Consider the following 21926-nt stretch of genomic DNA (forward strand, 5'->3'; position numbering starts at 1 on the left):
TAGAAAAGAGAAACTAAGAAAGGACAATAGACAGGAAACTTCTAGCACAATGCATTGGCCACCAGCAAACTGTCAGGCGCATCAATTCTAGGAAACTACACATATGGCAGTTGAATATTTGGAAAGGGATTTCCTTAAAAGTATTTCTGCCTGAGTGCCTGGTAGAAAGTATTAATGGACCCCCCCAGGGAAAGCATATTTCAGCATGAAGACCACTGGAGTAACAAATGTAAAACTAATTTTATCTACGAAAGATTTTTTTCTATGTTGCTCTTTGGACCTCTATTAATTTATATCATCTGAAAACTACATGCTTCCCTAGAACCATCCTTATTGAGATAAAATATTTTCCTGATTTTGCAGGCTAAAAAGTGAAAAAGTCATATACCATTACTAGGAGTATGATTAACTCAAGACTGCACCTGTGAGCCAATTGGGGGAAAAAGAGTATTTAGAGATAACTTTGGCATTTCCTGAAAAATGCTTATTGAAAATAATTCAATTATACTCCTTTCATTAAAGTCTCTTGCAATAAATTTTTACCACTAATTTGCACTAGGAAATGTTTGTCAATCTTGAATAATTAATATATTTTATTCTATTATGGAAAAAAGATTATAGAACATTTTGTGCTTCTACTTTTGTCTTGACTACTAGGATACTTAAACCCAAATTTAAAGTTAAATTACAGTCAACATTTCTTAACTATAAAACATGCTTCCCCTCTTTTCTTTATAATTTTATATTTATATCTTTTTCAATAATCTTATTACATATATGCAATTTATTTAAGCCATAAGTCTCTTTTTTGAAGATTTAAGGTATAAGTTAGAGGTTGGAGGAATTAAAATATAAATAATTAAAATATGCACAATCTAGCTATGTAACTGGGGAGGCTAAAATTTGTTCTTCTTCTGATTACTATGATTTTTTAGGAACCTGGAATAAATATTGTACACTTTCAAGTACTTTTCTGAAAAGTAGGAGATTACTATAACATAATTATTTATAGAGCTGATGTTGTTCTGTAACCTGATAGCATACTATGCATGGTAGCAAACATGCATATGTTTCTATTGGTCTCTGATTGGAGCAGCTACCAGAAATTCTGACAGGACTCATGAAAATAAATGTAACTATAGCTGGAAACAGCAATGGTAAGGAGACCTCATTGCCTTGCTTCTAGTTTCCACCAATTTTGAAAGAAAAAATTCTGGAACACTTGTTTAATTCATATGTGTATCAAAATGTGAAAAAACAGTTTTTGGCATTACCTTCATAATTTATTGCTTAAAATTATGTGAATTTGGAGACTAAGAAGACTAAAGTAGAGCCTTGAGCCCACTGTGGGAACCTAATCAAAGACTTCCCAAATTTCAGAATCTAGGTTGTGACCCATTAAAAAAAAAAAAAAGATGGCTGGGTATATCAGATTAGAAGTCCATTCACAAGGCACGAGTGTTAAGCAACAGGCTTTGGGGTCATTTTAAGTTGAGTAACTCATTACATAGTTTTTAGTGTATTAATAGATTTCTAAATGATTGCTAGTATTCTTATTTGAAAAGCAACAATAATTGTCACACTTATTATGGTTCTAGTTGTACCTCTAATATGAAAGAGTTGTTTACAGTTTGGGTAAGGCCTCATTCTCCGCAACTTTACAAGGGAAAAATACTTTGAATTTAGGTTAATTTAATGAAATTAAAGTCATTGAATTAAGAAATACTCGTGAAACTTATGAACATTGTCTTTCATTGATAGATATCATTGGATGATAAACCATTAGAGACCTGCGTTTAAATGGAGGATTGCAATGAACAATATAGGTATACATATGACGTTAATTAATGAGTTGGCTTACCACCTATTCACAGACTAATATTCTGCGTATTTCTTCAGTTCTATTAGGCATATTGCATAAGAGAATGCCTAAAATTATAGTAATCTCAGTAGAATATATGGTCTCAACTCTAATCTAAAAATAGGTTCATATGTGCATACGTAAGTATGAAAATATTGGAAAACAACATACATATAAAATGTTAATGGCTATCAGAGAGTGCAGCTGATCTTAATTTTCTCCTCTGTGCTTTTCTATATTTTACAAATCTATGTGTGCATAAATATATTGTAATATCATAGAATAAAAATAGGCAAATATTTCTAAAACTGACAGGACTCTGATGGACAAACTTTGGTGGAAGACAAAGATTTAGAACTGAATATAGTCTAAGTTTCAACTCTACCATTTGTAGCTATATGTCCTTACAGAACCTTGCTTTATCATTATGTCATGTTGCCCTGCTGGGAGGACACATTACAAAGGAGGCGGCTTCAGGACCTTCAGTATGGAGTTTCACTTCTGTGTCGGCTGCATAGTTATTGAGTACATATAAGATCAAGCTTCCCATGCCTAATCTGTCCCCCTGTCTCTCCAATCTGCCTAATATTGATTTGGATGTCCTTTCTCTAGAGAAGGCAAAACATGCAGTTATCCCAATGAGCAGGAAAGTAATTAAGTGGGTAAGAAATATGCCCAGAGTCCATTTGAGATGAAGCTTTATCCAACCATTCTATAAGTTAAGAGTACCTAGGCAGAGACAAACAGAAGATAACTTCTAATCAGTCTAATACAGTAAAAACAGCTGGGACAACCCCCTTGTAATACAATAGGAACAAATGCAATTGCAGTGGAGCCATATTGGGACAGCTGATTCACTTTGTTGTACAGCAAAAACTGGCACAACAGTGTAAAGCAATTATACTCCAATAAAGAGCTTTAAAAAAAAAGCAAAGAATTTGGGGAGGAGTATGTTTTGGCTTTACATTCTGGTTCTGACATAAACACATTGTATGAGACAGACTGAGGTTTTGGGGACCCAAAGCTTACATAATTTATGGGGTCCTCTACAAGAAAAAAAAACACAAAATTGCCAGTGAGGAGCCCTGAATCTTCATCAATATCACAGATATCTACCTCTGTAGCTGGGTGTGATCCTGCACTTCAATTTCTTCAATCCATGGTCCTGGAATCATCTGCCAAAGCAGTCAGCAGAGTGACCACATGATAAGGTGTTAGGCAAAATATAGGACACCCAATTATTTTTTCCCATTCTGAGGGTTGCCTTTTAGTCTTATTTATGGTTTCTTTTGCTGTGCAAAAGCTTTCAAGTTTCATGAGGTCCTATTTGTTTATTCTTGATTTTATTTCCATGATTCTAGGAGGTGGGTCAAAAAGGATCTTGCTTTGATGCATGTCATAGAGTGTTCTGCCTATGTTTTCCTCTAGGAGTTTTATAGTGTCTGGCCTTACATGTAGGTCTTTAATCCATTTGGAGTTTATTTTTGTGTATGGTGTTAGGAAGTGTTCTCATTTCATTCTTTTACATGTTGCTGTCCAGTTTTCCCAGCACCACTTATTGAAGAGGCTGTCTTTTTTCCATTGTATACTCATGCCTCCTTTGTCAAAGATAAGGTGCCCATATGTGTGTGGGCTTACTTCTGAGTTCTCTATTCTATTCCATTGATCTTCCTTTCTATTTTTGTGCCAGTACCATACTGTCTTGATCATTATGGCCTTGTACGGAATCTAAAAATGGTACTGATGAACTCAGTGACAAGAACAAGGATGCAGATACAGAGAATGGACTGGAGAACTCGAGGTATGGGAGGGGGTGGGGGGTGAAGGGGAAACTGAGACGAAGTGAGAGAGTAGCGCAGACATATATATACTACCAACTGTAAAATAGTCAGGGGGAAGTTGTTGTATAACAAAGGGAGTCCAACTCGAGGATGGAAGATGCCTTAGAGGACTGGGGCAGGGAGGGTGGCGGGGACTTGAGGGGGGGGAGTCAAGGAAGGGAGGGAATACGGGGATATGTGTATAAAAACAGATGATTGAACCTGGTGTACCCCCCAAAAAATAAAAAAATTAAAAAAAAATATAGGACACCCAATTGAACTTGAATTTAAAGTAAAAAATGACTAATTTTGTAGTTAAGCATGCCCCATGCAATGTTTGAGCATCCTGTATTTTTATTTGCTAAATCTTGCAACTAACTCAGAAAGCCCTGCACTCAATTCTTGCCTCAACTGCTTAACTAGTTGTATAATGTAACCTTAAGCAGCTTATTTAATTTGAAACTCTGTTTTCTCTTCTGTAAAATGGGAGTTAAACATTGTTCCTTATAGTACTGTTGTAACAGTTAAATGTGACCATAAACATATGTAAAGTGCTTTGTGCAGCACCTGGCACAGGTGGGCTCATGTTAAATGGTAACTAGTGGTGCTGTCAGACAACAGCCACAGAGTTAGGCTTCTGTATAGTTTACACAGACCACAGCAGGCCTTAGCTGCTCCCTTTATTTTTTTTCCTCCCAGAAAAGTACATACAGTGTAGCTGACTTCTCAGAAGCCCAGACCAATGCTGGAGTGCCCAAATAGGCTTAAACAATAAAGCAACCCTCTGGGAAGGAATAAAGTGCATCTGGCCTTAGGTAGTCTTTTCTGCTCAGTTAATTGGATTCACTGAACTCTCTTTTACAATGAAAAAAAGCAAATGTTTGGGATAGAAACCTTTCCTCAGTCTAGTAAAACACCACCATTTCAAATAAACATTTTGATCAAACATTTCATCACATAGATCATGTTTGCCCAAAAAGAAGCTTCTGCACCTATGTGCACTGGTTTTTGCCTTCTCAAAATATTTGCTTGGAATTTTCTAGACACAGGTTGCTAGCACCAAAAATAAAATCTTTTTCTTTCTTTTCTGTTTCTTTTTTTAACCATCAATTTTCTCGACTCACTGTCATTGTTTATTGATTTTTTTCTTAGTGTTTTATTCAATTAAAGTTGATAGTATGTGATGAGGAATACTTCACCCGCAGTGAATTAAACCTTTTACTATGTTCTCTGTTTAATTTCCTTACTTCCTAGCTTGAAATTCATGATCTGTCTCTTTCTTCCCACGTTCAGCTCAAATTCTGCACCCATATTTGCCCTCTTCATTGGTTTCATCATCTTGATTCTCTTATTTATTTAGCAAAGATATTTTCCAGATAATGTTTTAGATTCAGAAATACAAATAAAAATCATCTCCAGGGACTCCCCTGGTGGTGCACTAGTTAAGAATCTGCCTGCCAATGCAGGGGACACCAGTTCAATCCCTGGTCTGGGAAGATCCCACATGCCACAGAGCAACTAAACCCATATGCCACAACTACTGAGCCTGTACTCTAGAGCCCACAAGCCACAACTACTGAGCCCATGTGCAGCAGCTACTGAAGTCTGCACACCTAGAGCCCATGCTCCGCAACAAGATAAGCCACTGCAATGAGAAGCCCGCACACCACAACAAAGAGTAGACCCCACTCTCTGCAACTAGAAAAAAACCCATGCACAGCAAACAAAGACCCAATACAGCCAAAATAAATAAATAAATAAATAAATAAATAAATAAATAAATAAATCTTGTTTAAAAAAATAATAATCTTCAGTCTACTCTCTCAAGGTGCACAAAGCCTAGAGGAAGAAATAAAGGAGTAATGATTCCACTATTCTATTAAAAACTCTATCACAGAAATATGTCCTCTGTATTAAGGAAGTAGAGGAAAAAAATGCCTAAACGTGCCAGAGGATGGGATAAGGTCAGAAGAGGAGGTAACAATACAAGTTTAGAAATTTAGATATGGGTTCTTTAAGAGTGCACAAATGACAATTAACTTCCAAGAAGGAAGATCCTGCATGAAACTGCGGGACACATCAAGGAAAGCAGAAATAGTTTGGTAAAGCTGAAGCATAAGGTATGTATAAGACTAGAGAAATAGGCTGTACCTTGATTTTTTAAAGACTTTTATGTCACTCTCAGAAGTTTAGCTTTTATTCTGCAGGAAATTAGGAATTTAAGGCAAGATTTGTATTTTAGAAAGATCAACCTGGTTACAAGTTCTGTGAAAGCTGAACTGGCAGAGAAAGAGATGGGGCAGGGAAAACAGTTATAAAGCAATGAAAATAGTAAAAACAAGACATAACTCAAGATGGCAGAGTAGGAGGACGTGCACTCATTCCCTCTTGCAAGAGCACTGGAATTACAACTAACTGCTGAATAATCATCGACAGAAAGACACTGGAACTCACCAAAAAAGACATCCCACATCCAGAGACAAAGGAGAAGCCACAATGAGACAGTAGGAGGGGCGCAATCACGTTAAAATCAGATCCCACAAATGCTGGGTGCATGACTCACAAGCTGGAGAACAGTTATACCACAGAGTCCATCCACAAAAGTGAGGGTTCTAAGCCCCACATCAGGCTTCCCAACCTGGGAGACCAGTAACAGGAGGAGGAATTCCCAGAGAATCAGACTTTGAAAGCCAGAAGGATTTGATTGCAGGACTTTCACAGAACTGGGGGAAACAGAGACTCCACTCTTGAAGGGCATACAAAAAACGTGCTCACCAGGACCCAAGGGAAAGAGCAATGACCCCATACAAGACTGAACCAGACCTACCTGCTGGTGTTGGAGGGTTGCCTGCAGAGGTGGGGGGCAGCTGTGGCTCACTGAGGATACAGGGGCACTGGGGGTAGGGGTTCTGGGAAGTGCTCATTGGTGTGAACCTCCCAGAGTCTGCCATTAGACCCACCAAAGAGCATGTAAGCACCAGGGCTGGGTAGCCTCAGGCCAAACAACCAACAAGGTGCGAACACAGCCCCCACCACTGGCAGACAAGCAGATTAAAGATTGACTGAGCTCCGCCCACCCAGGCCAACCCACCATCAGTCCCTCTCATCAGGAAGCAGGCACGAGCCTCCTAGACAGCTTCCTCCAAAAGAGGCCAGAAAGCAGTATCAAGAAGTATCAGCAGTATTTTGTCTTGTGGGACTGAAAACCACAGCCACAGAAAGATAGAGAAAATGAAAAAGCAGAGGACTTTGTACCAGATGAAGGGACAGGATAAAAACCCAGAAAAACAACTAAATGAAGAGGAGATAGGCACCCTTCCAGAAAAAGAATTCAGAATTATGATGGTGAAGATGATCCAGGACTTAGAAAAAAGACTGGATGCAAAGATCGAAAAGTTTACCAAAGAACTAGAAGAATTAAAGAGCAAACAAACAGAGATATGCAACACAATCACTGAAATGAAAAATACACTAGAAGGAACCAATAGCAGATTCACTGAGGCAGAAGGGCGAATAAGTGACCTGGAAGACAGAATGGTGATCATCACTGATGCGGAAAAGAATAAGGAAAAAAGAATGAAAAGAACTGAAGATAGCCTAAGACAATTCTGGGACAATGCTAAACACACCAACATTCACATTATAGGGGTCCCAGAAGGAGAAGAGAGAGAGAAAGGACCTGAGAAAATACTGGAAGAGATTATACTTGAAAACTTCCCTAACATGGGAAAGGAAATAGCTACCCAAGTCCAGAAAGCGCAGAGAGTCCCAGGCAGGATAAACCCAAGGAGAAACATGCCAAGACATACAGTAGTCAAACTGACAAAAATTAAAGACAGAGAAATGTTATTAAAAGCAACAAGGGAGAAACGACAAATAACATACAAGGGAACTCCCATAAGGGTAACAGCTGATTTCTTAGCAGAAACTCCGCAAGCCAGAAGGGAGTGGCATGATATATTTCAAGTGATGACAAGGAAGAACCTACAACCAAGAATACTCTACCCAGCAAGGATCTCATTCAGATTTGATGGAGAAATCAAAAGCCTTACAGACAAGCAACAGCTAAGAGAATTCAGCACCACCAAACCAGCCCTACAACAAATGCTAAAGGAACTTCTCTAAGTGGGAAACAGAAGAGAAGAAAAAGACCTACAAAAACAACAGCAAAACAATGAAGAAAATGGTAATAGGAACATACATATCAATAATTACCTTGAATGTAAATGGATGAATTGCACCAACCAAAAGACACAGACTGGCTGAATGGATACAAAAACAAGACCCATGTATATGCTGTCTCCAAGAGACCCACTTCAGACCTAGGGACACATACAGACAGAAAGTGAGGGGATGGAAAAAGATATTCCATGCAAATGAAAATCAAAAGGAAGCTGGAGTAGCAACAGTCACATCAGATAAAATAGACTTTAAAATAAAAAAATGTTACGAGAGACAGGAAAGGACATTCCATAAAGATCAAGGGATCCATCCAAGAAGAGGAGATACCAATTATAAATATATATGCACCCAATATAGGAGCACCTCAATACATAAGGCAAATGCTAACAACTATGAAAGAGGAAATCGACAGTAACACAATCATAGTGGGGGATTTTAACACCCCACTTACACCAATGGACAGATCATCCAGAGAGAAAATTAATAAGGAAACACAAGCTTTACATGACACAATAAATCAGCTGGATTTAATAGATATCTATAGGACATTACATCCAAAAACAGCAGATTGCACTTTCTTCTCAAGTGCACATGGAACATTCTCCAAGATAAATCACATTTTATCAAGAGTTGGTAAATTCAAGAAAATTGAAATCGTATCAAGCATCTTTTCCGACCACAGTGCTATGAGATTAGAAATCAATTACAGGAAAAAAACTGTAAAAAACACAAACACATGGAGGCTAAAGAATACACTACAAAATAACCAACAGATCACTGAAGAAATCAAAAAGGAAATCAAAAAATACCTAGAGAGAAATGACAATGAAAACACAATGATCCAAAACCTATGGGATGCAGCAAAGGCAGTTCTAAGAGGGAAGTTTACAGCAATACAATCCTACCTCAAGAAACAAGAAAAATCCCAAATAAACAATTTCACCTTACACCTAAAGAAACTAGAGAAAGAAGAGCAAACAAAACCCAAAGTTAGCAGATGAGAGAAATCATAAAGATCAGAACAGAAATAAAGGAAGTAGAAACAAAGAGAACAACAGCAAAAATTAATAAAACTAAAAGCTGGTTCTTTGAAAAGATAAATAAAATTGATAAACCTCTAGCAAGACTCACCAAGAAAAAGAGGGAGAGGACTCAAATCAATAAAATTAGAAATGAAACAGGAGAAGTTACAATGGACACCACAGAAATAATAAGCACCATAAGAGACTACTACAAGCAATTATATGCCAACAAAATGGACAACCTGGATGAAATGGACAGATTCTTAGAAAGGTGTAACCTTCTAAGACTGAATCAGGAAGAAATAGAAAATATGAACAGACCAATCACAAGGAATGAAATTGAAACTGTGATTAAAAATCTCCCAACAAACAAAGGTCCAGGACCAGATGGATTCACAGGTGAATTTTATCAAACATTTAGAGAAGAGCTAACACCCATCCTTCTCAAGCTCTTCCAAAACATTGCAGAGGAAGGAACATTCCCAAATTCATTTTATGAGGCCACCATCACCCTGATACCAAAGCTAGACAAAGGTATTACAAAAAAAGAAAATGACAGACCAATATCACTGATGAATTTAGATGCAAAAATCCTCCACAAAATACTAGCCAACAGAATCCAACAGCACATTAAAAAGATCATACACCATGATCCAGTGGGGTTTATCCCTGGAATGCAAGGATTCTTCAATATATGCAGATCAATCAATGTGATACACCATATTAACAAACTGAAGGATAAAAACCACATGATCATCTCAATAGATGCAGAAGAAGCTTTTGACAAAATTCAACACCCATTTATGATAAAAACTCTCCAGAAGGTGGGCATAGAGGGAACCCACCTCAACCTAATAAAGGCCATATATGACAAACCCACAGCAAACATCATTCTCAATAGTGAAAAACTGAAAGCATTTCCTCTAAGATCAGGAACAAGACAAGAATGTCCACTCTCACCACTACTACTCAACATAGTTTTGGAAGTCCTTGACACAGCAATCAGAGAAGAAAAAGAAATAAGAGGAATCCAAATTGGAAAAGAAGTAAAGTTGTCACTGTTTGCAGATGACATGATACTATACATAGAAAATCCTAAAGATGCCACCAGAAAACCACTTGAGCTAATCAATGAATTTTGTAAAACTGCAGGATACAAAATTAACATACAGAAATCTCTTGCATTTCTATACACTAACAATGAAAGATCAGAAAGAGAAATTAAGGAAACAATCCCATTCACCATTGCAACAAAAATAATAAAATACCTAGGAAAAAAACCTAACCAAGGAGGTAAAAGACCTGCACTCAGAAAACTAAAAGACACTAATGAAAGAAATCAAACAAGAAACAAAGAGATGGAGGGACATACCATGTTCTTGGATTGGAAGAATCAAGATTGTGAAAATGACTATACTACCCAAAGCAATTTACAGATTCAATGCAGTCCTGATCAAATTACCGACTGCATTTTTCACAGAACTAGAACACAAAATTTTACAATTTGTATGGAGACACAAAAGACCCTGAATATCCAAAGCAATCTTGAGAAGGAAAGACAGAGTTGGTGGAATCAGGCTTCCTGACTTCAGGTTATACTACAAGGCTACAGTGATCAACACAGTATGGTACTGGCACAAAAACAGAAATATAGATTAATGGAACAGGATAGAAAGCCCAGAGATAAACTATGGTCAACTAATCTATGACAAAGGAGGCAAGGATATACAACGAAGAAAAGGCAGCCTCTTCAATAAGTGGTGCTGGGAAAACTGGACAGCTACCTATAAAAGCATGAAATTAGAACACTCCTTAACACCATACACAAAAATAAACTCAAAATAGGTTAAAGACCTAAATGTAAGGCCAGACACTATTAAACTCCTACAGGAAAACATAGGAAGAACATTCTTTGACATAAATAACAGCAAGATCTTTTTTTGATCCACCCCCTAGAGTAATGGAAATAAAAACAAAAATAAATAAGTGGGACCTAATCAAACTTCAAAGCTTTTGCACAGCAAAGGAAACTATAAACAAGATGAAAAGACAACCCTCAGAATGGGAGAAAATATTTGCAAACGAATCAACAGACAAAGGATTAATCTCCAAAATATACAAGTAGCTCATGCTACTCAATATCAAAAAAACAAACAACCCAGTCAAAAAATGGGCAGAAGACCTAAATAGGCATTTCTCCAAAGACAACATACGGATGGCCAAGAGGCACACGAAAAGTTGCTCAACATCACTATTAGAGAAATGCAAATCAAAACTACAATGAGGTATCACCTCACACCGGTCAGAATGGGCATCACCGGGAAATTGACAAACAGTAAATGCTGGAGAGGGTGTGGAGAAGAGGGAACGCTCTTGCACTGTTGGTGGGAATGTAAATTGATACAGCCACTATGGAGAACAGTATGGAGGTTCCTTGCAAAACTAAAAATAGAGTTACCATATGACCCAGCAATCTCAGTGCTGGGCATATACCCAGAGAACACCATAATTCAAAAAGACACATGCACCCCAATGTTCATTGCAGCACTATTTACAATAGCCAGGACATGAAAGCAACCTAAGTGTCCATCAACAGATGAATGGATAAAAAGGATGTGGTACATATATACAATGGAATATTATTCAGGTGTAAAAGGCAATGAAACTGGGACATTTGTAGAGACATGGATGGACCTAGAGACTGTCATACAGTGTAAAATGAGTCAGAAAGAGAAAAACAAATATCATATATTAACACATATATGCGGACCATAGAAAAATGATACAAATCAACCCATTTTCAAGGCAGAAATAGAGACCCAGATGTAGAGAACAAACATACGGACACCAAGTGGGGAAAGCAGGGAGGTTTGGGGGGGGAATAAATTGGGAGATTGGGATACCAAATTGTACACTCTAAATATATGCAGTTTATTGTCTGTTAACTGTATCTCAATAAAAATTCTTAAAAGAAAAAAGGAGATAACTAGTGAACCAAGGTAGCAACCGTGAGAATGCAGAGGAGAGGATGAATTTAAATTCTATCTAGGAAGCAGAGTGAAAATAATTTGGAAACAGGGAAGTCGTGGTTGATTCTTTAATTTCAACATCTCTTTGTGAGTCTTATAGAGAAATTGGACACATATATATGTGCAAATACATACACAACACAGAAAAGATAATATGCCTCTTAAAATATGTTGTGAGTATACACTGTAGTAAATGTTCCTAAGCAAATTACACCATTTGTGAATCTGTTGTTAATATTTAATTAGTGTGTTATTAATAGAATATGAGGCAAGAAAGCCTCATGGCAAATTTCAGAAAATCTGTGATTAGTTACAGATTTTATGCCCCCCAAGAAAATTGCCAAGGTCTGTTAATTTCTTGAGAAGAACCCGTTTGTATATTAATTTTAGTCTAGCCATTATGCTAAATAGGAGTAGAACTTATTTTCCCATTTCTTTTCATTGTGGTGTTATTCTGTTTTGATTTTTAATGGTTTTATTAATTATTAAATATATATGAAATTATGTTTATAATATATTGAAGTATAAAGAGTGATAATAAGTGAAGATCCATACATTCCCCTACCCAGCCTTAGAAATAGAATATGGCTAATACTCTGAAGACCCTGTGTCCCCCTCACTTATCGCACAACCTTCTCTCCACACCCCCACTCAGAAGTAACTACAAATTTGGCTATTTGGAGTTAGTTATCTCCTTAACTTTTTCCCAATATAATCAATATCCTCCTATTCTTAATCATTAGTGATCATTTTACATATAAATTAAATCCTGCTTATTTATTCTTGGTGATTTTTATCTTTCACCAAAAAACACGTTCCTGAGATTCATCCATGTTGGTGTATATAGCTGTGCTCATTCTTTGACTCTGAGGTAGGGTATTCATTATGGACATAACCTGAATTTTTATCCATTCACCTGCAGACTGGTTTATTATGAACATTCCTGCTTTGAACATTCTTGGGCATGTCTTCTTATGCATATGGTACATGAAAATAGTTAATCAGCTATCTTTTGCTTACAAATCCCTTTTATATCTTTCTATCCTTTTACGTTCAAATATTTAGGAGTTCTTACAATTTAGAGGCCTCTTGTTAATTATACATATGTAATGATTCTCAATCTATGTATCCCCAAATATATATATATAAATATATGTATATATGTGTGTGTGTGTGTATTTTTATATAGTCTGTTAACTGACAAGTTTAGTTAACTCCTAGAAAGATAAAAATAAAAACTACTGTCAAGTAGAATTGGAAAGCTACTCTTATGAGAAGGAATAAAATGATGCTACATTTAAAAGGAGAAAGAACTTGATTAAAATGATATTTATTCTCTGTATAATGGCCAACAAGGAAGGATAGAGGTAGTTCATAAGAAAATTATAGCATGTGACTTAAAAAGCAATGGTTACTGGGAGGAATTAGAGTCTAATCTAGAGGAAGAAGAAAAAGAGGTGACATACAATCGCCTTGTCCTTTTTTGGAGAAGGCTTGAAAGTGAAGAATATTCTAGCTCTGGAAAATGGATGTATCCAGGGTAACAGAATGAAACAATGGCCAGATAGTTGGAACCAGGATAACAATGTATTAGATCCTAAGGTTGAGTGAAAATTACCATAACCATGAGTCAACAGTACCTGCGAAGATTCCAGAAGGTCCTGAACTTGGCCTAGCCTGAACTCATTTATAAGACAGACGTGTCTTTCTTTGACAGTACCACTGTTGGGGAAAGGGGGGGAACTTTCTACACTTCTAGATTCTTTTGGTTGGTCTCAGAATTAAATTGATAAGAGACAGATTAACAGGAAAAAAGTCAAATTTAAGAACATGGGGCCCAAGGACAAGTTAGGCAATTGAAGCTTATATGCCATCTAAGAGAAGGAAAAGGGGGTAGCATTTGGGGACTTCAAAGAGAAGAAAAGCAATTTATAGGAGGATGGAAAAGAACGTATGTTTGGTAAAAAAATGTTTGCTGGGCCATGCAGAGACAGCAAGATACCGAGAGGATTTTGATCAGGTAGGCCTTGCTAAGTTTCCCTAACCCCACCATACCTAGTTTATATTATAATTTAGTTATCTATTATGATAGTTCTACCTAGAGCATGCCCTTTACCTAATTTTTTAGGCAGTTAAGGTAAAAGCTCTTCCTGGGCCTTTTGTTTCTTAAAAAAATTAGCCTAAAATAATCCTTAAGCAAAAAAGACATATTTTTGGGTGACAAATTTTGTTTCCTTATACCACCATACTTCTTCCTTTGGTGAGTGCCCATTCTTAGGGACTTCATGCTGCACGCCTACTTCATAGAACCCTTACATCTCTGCCATACAGTTGCACATCTTTCCAGCAAGCAGACATTTTCATTTTCTCATTCCCATGGTCAACTTGCCCATTGCCTCAACCAGAAATTCTCAATTAGTGTAACCCCAAATTTTGATCAAATTATAAAATGTATTCTTATAGCTAAACTTCTCTCACATTGACTTATGAAAGATAGAAAATTTGTTGAATGGTTTGTGAAAGGTGTAGAAAGCAAGGGAGGAAGAGATCAGCACCGTACTATGAAGCCAAGCTGATATCACAAAAAGGCAGAATGTTTACTGTGTCACGTGAGAACTTTGTCTCCTTATAATAGAATAGAGCTTAGCCTAGATAGTAAACAGTTCTCAGAAAACAGAGGCATGGTGCTAAAGGGGTGATGAAGTCTGTGATAATTTTGGACACTTTTATAAAGATGCAGTGTTGCACTATGGTAGTGATTGTATTATGAACACTTTAAAGTTTTTTAACCTATCAAAAATTCTAGCATTTTGGAATTATGTTGCAAACACCAAATATTTGAGGATATCAACAGTTGTAAGCCCTATTAGAGTATACCATGCCCTGCGTACTGAACAAAGGCACATAGGCAGTGCTAGAGAACTATCAAGTGAATGAACGAGTGCTTTTCCTTGCTTCGTTTTCTACTAGGGCGAATCTGATAAACTAATCTGGGTTAATTTATTCAGGCTGATCAAAAGTGATAGTGTTCAGCTAATAGATAAATATTTAACAGAGACTCAAAGCCTTCTTACAAAGTATCCTTTTCAGATGATGAGAGATTTTAGACAAAGGTACCAGGTCTAAAGGGCAACTAGGAATAAGGATACTTAGATTCAGCTTACTTCTTACATCACAAAAATCAAGGCCATGAGATTAGAAGGAAAAACATATGGATGGATTCATTGAAACCATTCCATAAATAAATTTTAACACATACTAAAGAGAGATACTTTGCCTTAATGGGAGGACACTGACAACAAATATAATAAATAAGAAAAGTATGTAATATTTTAGAATGTTAAGTGCCATGGAAAAATATTTAGAATAAGAGAGTTCAAGAAAGCAGAACAAAGGAAAGTTAAAAATTCATTCATTCATTCATTCATTCATTCATTCATTCACTCAGTCCCTCAGCCAGCAGTTCCCAAGCTTCAATTTTGTCCTTAGCATTCAGAATATAAAGTCTAATTAGACATGGCCCTGCCTAGTCTAGTTAACATACATGAATAACACGAAGAGCCAAGCTTTTGTTTGGTAAATGCCCTAATAAAAATGGGTACAGACAGCTGTGGGGATTCCAATAATGCTAGCAATTCAGGGAAGACTTCAGAGATGAGAAACTTCTACATGAGACCTTAAGAACTGGATGAAATTTAATCAGTGGAGAGGAGAGAAAGGACAACCCAATGGCAGAAATAGTTAATGCAACAGCATGGAGATATTAAAGAGGATAGCAATTCAGAGAGGTAAAAAGTTTGTTGTTTATAATTACAACAGAAAGAAAAGTAGGGGGTTGTGGTCGGGTCCAGTAGGGGCAAGAGAGTAGCTTTGCAGGAGAAGAGAGTAGCTTTGCAGGAGATGAGCCTAGAAAGGCATCTATCTTCCCAACACATATTAAAAGTTTCTACATACACTGAATGCATTTGCATGCTGCCCTGTAGTTTGATCATAGCAAACAGCAGGCTTAAAAGTACTATGGAACAAAGCAGTATATTTTTGTTTTTACCATGGGTTTGCTTGGCTTTAACTAGACTCAGAATACAAAATACAAACCTACAAACAGATAAAATAAGATGTGATTATTTTGTGAATAAAGGGATTCCGAACTTTATAAAAGCATTTACATTTTTTGTTCTCAAATACAAAAGTAGTTTGCCTGAGCTTGTCAACTCCCTGGATGTCAGGAGTCCCCCGTTATGGAGTTATTCCTTACATGCTTCTGACTCTTCAGTGCAACTGCTTTTTCCCTGCTTTGTTTCTAAAATTAAAGTTCTACATCTACGGAACTTAAGACCGATTCTATATAAGACATAAATTTGTATTTCCAATATGCTTTCAGTAAATATTGTGAGTTTAGCTTCCAACTTTCCCCTCCCTTATCTACAAACAAACTGAAGGGCAAAAAGGGAAAGGAATCACTCAAGTAGCCCTCATGAGGTCAGATCAGAAGATCCCAGAGATGGGGCTGGAGAACTGAGAAAAAGCTCATGGTGGAGATGAGGGCCCACAAATTTATAGGGGACACTAATGAGGCCACGGCACTGTGTAATAATTGGCACCAAAGATTCCTGGTAATGATGGGGATTTGGGGTACAGGAAATGTGAGGATAATAATATAATTGTCTTGATTTCCCCAGTTGGAACAAATGAGATAGTCAAAAGCTCAGGATGTGCACATTAAACACAGTATTGTTAGTCAGGGTCTTTGTATTCTTTCCTGTTTGAACTTTTAGAAAATATGGTATATTTGTTTTGTTGTTTGCTTGTTTGTTTGTTTAATTTAAAACTAACACAAAGGTTGGGAATGACCTCCTCCAGGTACCCTTACTGCCTCACCTCTTCGAAATACTAGTATTAAATGCCTTAATTTTTTAAAGGGTCAAAATTTAATGTTTGAGTTGATAGATACTAATACTTTAAAAGTAATAAACATATTAATAAGAGTTCAAATATATATGCCATTTACCTCACTGACCAAATTACCTGTTTTTTCATATGTTAAAATATGTGTGTGCATGTGTGTGTATGTGCTGTATCTTTGAACGCTAAAGCTAACATACTTCATGGTAAAAGATGAAGTTTTTTCCCTTAAGACCAGGTAAAGAGGCAAAGATGTCCTTTCTGAAAACTCCTAATCAGCATTTTACCACTGTTCTCAGCAAGTACAATAAGACAAGAAAAAAGGCAAATATATATATATATTTAAAGACAAAAGGTAGAAGGATAGAAATACAATTTTCTCTATCCATAAATTATATGATTGTTGCAGGAAAGGAAAAATAATTTCCCCTTTATCTTTCTAGGTTCCTGGCTAAGACCCCCTATAATAAAAGACAGATTAACCTCGGAAAAACAAATAGGAGTTTAATAATATGTTTATCTCCTGTATACATGGGAGACACCCAGGAAAACTGAGTAACTCCCCAAAATGGCCCAAGCCATAACCTTAAATACCATCTTCAGTTAACCACAAAATAAAGATGTTGGGGGTAGGGGAAAGTATGTTAGTGGGAGGTTACCAGGAAAAACACTGGAACAGGTAATAGGGGTATGGTTGTTGTGCAGATATTCTTGTAAGTGGAGATTTCCCTTTTAAATGTAAACATCTCTTTAAAAAGGGCATCTTCTACTCTATTTTCAGAGATTCTTCTGTGTTTACAGCTTTTTAAAAATAATCAGCCTAAAATAATTCTTATGCCTAAAATGCATGTTTTGGGGTGGCAAACACATTTATTATCTCCCCGTTATCATCTACATAGAAAATACTAAAGTATTAAAAAGAACTCTGCTAGAAAAATAAGTGAATTTAGCAAAGTTACAGGGTACAAGATCAATATAGTAAAATTAATTGTATTTTTGTATTTCTATATATTAACAACAAATTGGAAATTAAATTAAAACCAAGGTTATTTATAACAGTATCAAAAATATAAACAAGGAAGAAATTTAACAGAAAAGGTGTAAGAACCCTATACTTAAAACTGAAGAGCATTATTGAGAGACATTGAAAAATATTTAAATAAACAAAAGTAAACCATTTTCAAGAACTGGAAGACTCAAAACTGTTAAAATGTTCATTTTACACAAATTGATAAATGTATTCAATGCAACCTCAATCAAATTTGCAGCAGGATTTTTTTTGTTTTAGTTGATGAGCTGATTCTAAAATTCATATGGAGAAGCAAAGGATTTAGAATAGTCAAAACAAATCTTGAAAAAAAGCAAAGTTGAAGGATGTATACTATCTGATTTCAAGACTTAGAATATAGCTACAGTAAACATGATAGCATTGTATTGATATAAAGGTAAGCCTACAGATCAATGGAAACAGAATAGAGATTCCATAAATAGACCATACATATGTAGTCAAATAATTTTTGACAAAGACATCAATTCAATTACATGAAGGAAAAAGTCTGTCCAACAAATATGCTAAAACAACTGGATATCCCTATGGAAATTAGTGAACTTCAACACAATATCACAATATACACAAAATTTAATTTGAAATGAACAACAGACCTACATACAGAAGCTAAAATTATAAACTTTCTAAAAAGAAAACACAATGTAAAACTTCACATTCCTAGGGTAAGCAAAGATTTATGAGATAAGATATAAAAGCACTGACCATGAAATAAAAAGACAGATAAGTCTCTACCAACATTAATAGATTCTTATCTTCAAATGACATTATCAACAAAATGAAAAGGCAATCTATTGAGAAAAAATATTTGTGATACATCTATCTGACAAAAGACATATCCAAATCATATAAAGAATCACTATAATACACTAATAAAAAGTCAACTGACCCAATTAAAAATGGGCACTCACTTGGACACCTACATAAGAAAATAATCCCAACAAAAAAACTTCATTTCTTTTAACTATTATCATCATAATCTGAGCCCCAGTTTTTTTATCATAATTATTTTTGGTGATAACAACCCAGTGATAATGCCCAAGCAGAATCCACTGGAGTGGAGGCAGAGAAGCTACACGAATAAAGGTAATAAGGTTTTAATGGCTATACCACACTTGCACATACCCAACCCATTATAGATTTATTATTTAGCTTTATGGCATCACAATCATATAAATGTTAACGGCAGTGCTTCATACGCTTTCCTATATCCTGGAATTTTCCTAGGGCTATCCATTAAAAAGCAGTCTGATCACATATCAAACCAAACATAACTATGATGGCAATTTTACGTTGACTTAACTGAATAGATTGACAAAAATACAATCTCTTTATTAGATAAAGAAATAAAGACATACATAAGAATGTTATTGAATTAGTGTATGTGTTAACATTAAATCTAATCAGAATATAATTATTTAATTATTGTTTTGCTATACAAGTAACTGATGCCTATTAAATCAAGTCTCTTAAGTGCCATTCATGATTACACAATCCTAAGAAATAAGTTCTTGTTAGTTTTCTTAATAGAAAAAAAAGCTATAAATAAGCACATCTCATATTTCATATTATGCAAAATGCCACCTTCAAATTTATAAATCAAATTATTACAGTTGAATCAACTTTATTCCCATTGATGTTTTAAATTTGGCCTTAATTTTTTGCTGATTATAAAAGTGATATATACTCATAAGAAAAAATGGGGTATACAAAAGTGTCTACTTTTTTTTTCTTTCAATCTGAAAATAAGTTAATAAAATTATTTGGTTTGTTTTCTATGTATTTTTAAGGCTCTGGATTTTTTCACGTAACTCTGTAATTACCTGTTTCTTACAAACTCAGAAGAACTTGCTTGTAAAACTTTCTTAACCAAGGACATTTTTATAGCTACACATATAATAAGCATTTCAATTTTTTCTACTCTGATTTTTTTTTGCACAAAATTAGGACTTCCCAATATATTTGTATGCAATTATGCATTGAATTGTTGTGTAAAGTTAAAATCTCTCCCCTATGGGTTTTTATATTTATTTTTAAAATAATTTCTTTTTAATAATTACATTTCCCAGAGATTTCCATTTAAGAAAAATCTCTACATATTTCTATCTGTTCACACTGTTTTTCTATTTACTAATTCATAACTTTCCTTTTTCTTGTTTTCCTTGGGACTGCTTTCTTTAAAGCTTTCTAATTTCTTAAATAAAAAGTTTATTTCACTCATTTTATCTTTCTTAATGACAGCCCCTAAGGATATATGTTTACCTTTGAGTATGTATTTTAAACTATCCCAGAAATTCTGATACGTATTATTCTCAGTTCAATTATGTTCTAAACACTTTTTAATGGCATTTTTATTCCCTCTTTAACTAAATTGCTATTTAATGGAATCTTAATTAATTTTTAGTTTTGTTTATTCTTGGACAAAAGGTGTCATCTTGCCCATCCAGTTTCCATTTTTTAAAAAGTTGAGGTTTTTTGCATGGTTTTAGATATAATTAAATTTTACAATCATTCCTCAAGCATTTGACAAAATATATACTTTCTATTTGTGAGTATACATTTATATTGTTCATAAGTATCTGTGCTTAATCACTTTGTCTCTTAACTAGTCATAGTATGATAGTACTAAGTCATTTCACTATAATTGTTTTTTATGTCAAATTAATTTTCCCCTTGAGTTCCATTTTGATATTATTATCGTGACTTCTGCTTCCATCTCTTTCTTTCTTTTTTTGCATTTGCTATTAATAGAGGATAAAGATGTGGTACATATATACAATATTACTCAGCCATTAAAAGGAATGAAACTGGATCATTTTGTGGGTGTGGATGGACTTAGAGACTGTCATACCGAGTGAGGTAAGTCAGAAAGAGAAAAACAAATATCATATATTAATGCATATATGTGGAATCTAGAAAAATGGTACAGACGAACCTATTTGCAAAGCTGAAATAGAGACACAGACATAGAGAACACATTTATGGATACCAAGGGGTGAAAGGAGAGGCGGGATGAATTGGGAGATTGAGATTGACATATATACACTACTATGTATAAAATAGATAACTAATGAGAACCTGCTGTATAGCACAGGGAACTCTACTCAATGCTCTGTGGTGACCTAAATGGGAAGGTAACCCAGAAAAAGAGAGGATATATGCATACATATAGCAGATTCACTTCATTGTACAGCAGAAACTAGCACAACATTGTAAAGCAACTATACCCCAATAAAAACAGAGGAGTTCAACTCACATATAAATATCATAATCAATATATTTTGGTTTTATTTTCTTATTTTATACCTCCTCTATTTGTTTGCTTACTAGCTACCTTTTATTTCTGCATTTCGTTTTGTAGACTTTGTTTAATTTGCTTTTGGGATTTTTATGTTTGTTTGTTTTTCAGTTTGTTAGGTATAAATCTTATTTTTAGTTACCTGGAATTTGCCCTTAAGTTTTTCAAATGTTTTAATGACCATCTTATTTTTTGAAGCTAATTGCTTAGAAATATGCATTTAAAATAAATGTATTTAAACTGAGACACAAGTGATGAGGTACATAATTGGAGTAGGGCACAGCATAATGAATGGCTGATACATCTCAGTAAAAAAATAGAAAAATGTAACTATTTACTATGAAAATAGGTCTATGGCTTGTTAATAGAAATATTTGTCATAATTGCAACTATGATAGAATTCTTTGAACAAAAATTGAATCAAAGTGATCATTTTCTTGCCACTATTTTCTCAACAAAATGTTATGACATCCTCCTTTAGATCATGTTGCAAAAGCACAATCTTCTTTCAACTCATGCATTTAAAATATATTTGTTTCCTATTATGTTTAGGGATTCATGAACAAATCAGATATGGGTCCTGCCATTATGATACATACAGCCTAACTGGTGAAACAGATAATAAAGTGAAAAAGGAACACACACACACACACACACACACACACACACACACACACACACATCCCTCCTGTCTTTTGATCTTTTCTCAGGTGTATTTTAATGAGGTGGGAAAAGACCTCATATGT

The sequence above is a fragment of the Hippopotamus amphibius genome, chromosome 2 (genome assembly GCF_030028045.1).
Source record: "Hippopotamus amphibius kiboko isolate mHipAmp2 chromosome 2, mHipAmp2.hap2, whole genome shotgun sequence".
Classification (NCBI taxonomy): Eukaryota; Metazoa; Chordata; class Mammalia; order Artiodactyla; family Hippopotamidae; genus Hippopotamus; species Hippopotamus amphibius.